Raw genomic sequence first — 2,500 nt, 5'->3', positions numbered from 1 at the left:
GATCTGTTAAATAGAGATCTGATCTCAGAGATCTGTTAAATAGAGATCTGATCTCAGAGATCTGTTAAATGGTGCACTACAATTAGATACATTTTAACCTTTTCAGATTATGCCTGTTTTAGTGTTCTATCATGGATACAAAATGTACTCTGAATCAAAATATTATTGCAGATCATTTAATGATAATGTCTGTGTTGTTCTAGAATCTAGACCTCCTGTCCTCTACTGTGTCTGTCACCTTTAAAGTCTATAGAACCATGATAATGTAAGAATGTCTGGTGTTGTTCTAGAATCTAGACCTCCAGTCCTCTATTGTGTCTGTCACCTTTATAGACTATAGAACCATGATAATGTAAGAATGTCTGTGTTGTTCTAGAATCTAGACCTCCAGTCCTCTACTGTGTCTGTCACCTTTATAGACTATAGAACCATGATAATGTAAGAATGTCTGTGCTGTTCTAGAATCTAGACCTCCTCTACTGTCACCTTTAAAGACTATAGAACCATGATAATGTAAGAATGTCTGTATTGTTCTAGAATCTAGACCTCCTCTACTGTCACCTTTAAAGACTATAGAACCATGATAATGTAAGAATGTCTGTGTTGTTCTAGAATCTAGACCTCCTCTACTGTCACCTTTAAAGACTATAGAACCATGATAATGTAAGAATGTCTGTGTTGTTCTAGAATCTAGACCTCCTCTACTGTCACCTTTAAAGACTATAGAACCATGATAATGTAAGAATTTCTGTGTTGTTCTAGAATCTAGACCTCCTCTACTGTCACCTGTAAAGACTGTAATCTACACAAGTAACACTGAAGTGAAGCGTCAAGGTAAACATCATCGTTCTATAACGGTCACATGTGGTTATTCATCCAGCAGTCAGACATGGCTTGTTGTCCCATATTCTCTGTCCTCCTGACAGAGCAGGGATCTGAACATGACAGAACACTATTATAAACACATACAGAACAGAACACTATGATAAACACATACAGAACAGAACACTATGATAAACACATACAGAACAGAACACTATGATAAACACATACAGAACAGAACACTATGATAAACACATACAGAACAGAACACTATGATAAACACATACAGAACACTATGATAAACACATACAGAACACTATGATAAACACATACAGAACAGAACACTATGATAAACACATACAGAACACTATGATAAACACATACAGAACACTATGATAAACACATACAGAACACTATGATAAACACATACAGAACAGAACACATACAGAACACTATGATAAACACATACAGAACAGAACACTATGATAAACACATACAGAACAGAACACTATGATAAACACATACAGAACACTATGATAAACACATACAGAACAGAACACATACAGAACACTATGATAAACACATACAGAACACTATGATAACACATACAGAACACTATGATAAACACATACAGAACACTATGATAAACACATACAGAACAGAACACTATGATAAACACATACAGAACAGAACACTATGATAAACACATACAGAACAGAACACTATGATAAACACATACAGAACAGAACACTATGATAAACACATACAGAACAGAACACTATGATAAACACATACAGAACACTATGATAAACACATACAGAACACTATGATAAACACATACAGAACACTATGATAAACACATACAGAACACTATGATAAACACATACAGAACACTATGATAAACACATACAGAACACTATGATAAACACATACAGAACAGAACACTATGATAAACACATACAGAACAGAACACTATGATAAACACATACAGAACACTATGATAAACGCATACAGAACACTATGATAAACACATACAGAACACTATGATAAACACATACAGAACACTATGATAAACACATACAGAACAGAACACATACAGAACACTATGATAAACACATACAGAACAGAACACTATGATAAACACATACAGAACACTATGATAAACACATACAGAACACTATGATAAACACATACAGAACAGAACACTATGATAAACACATACAGAACAGAACACTATGATAAACACATACAGAACACTATGATAAACACATACAGAACACTATGATAAACACATACAGAACAGAACACTATGATAAACACATACAGAACACTATGATAAACACATACAGAACACTATGATAAACACATACAGAACACTATGATAAACACATACAGAACAGAACACTATGATAAACACATACAGAACAGAACACTATGATAAACACATACAGAACAGAACACTATGATAAACACATACAGAACAGAACACATACAGAACACTATGATAAACACATACAGAACAGAACACTATGATAAACACATACAGAACAGAACACTATGATAAACACATACAGAACACTATGATAAACACATACAGAACAGAACACATACAGAACACTATGATAAACACATACAGAACACTATGATAACACATACAGAACACTATGATAAACACATA

At 33.6% G+C, this 2,500-nt stretch overlaps 1 protein-coding gene across 1 annotated transcript in view; it reads right to left on the bottom strand.

The window, feature by feature from the left end:
* rbfox1 (RNA binding fox-1 homolog 1) overlaps window positions 1-2,500 on the bottom strand; it is a 406,536-nt gene that overhangs the window by 148,552 nt on the left and 255,484 nt on the right.

Source organism: Oncorhynchus mykiss, chromosome 13, assembly GCF_057628025.1.
Source record: "Oncorhynchus mykiss isolate SJ-2025 chromosome 13, ASM5762802v1, whole genome shotgun sequence".
In the NCBI taxonomy this organism is placed as follows: Eukaryota; Metazoa; Chordata; class Actinopteri; order Salmoniformes; family Salmonidae; genus Oncorhynchus; species Oncorhynchus mykiss.
Note: the sequence above shows the minus strand (reverse complement) of the source record. Positions and strands in the feature narration are given on the sequence as shown.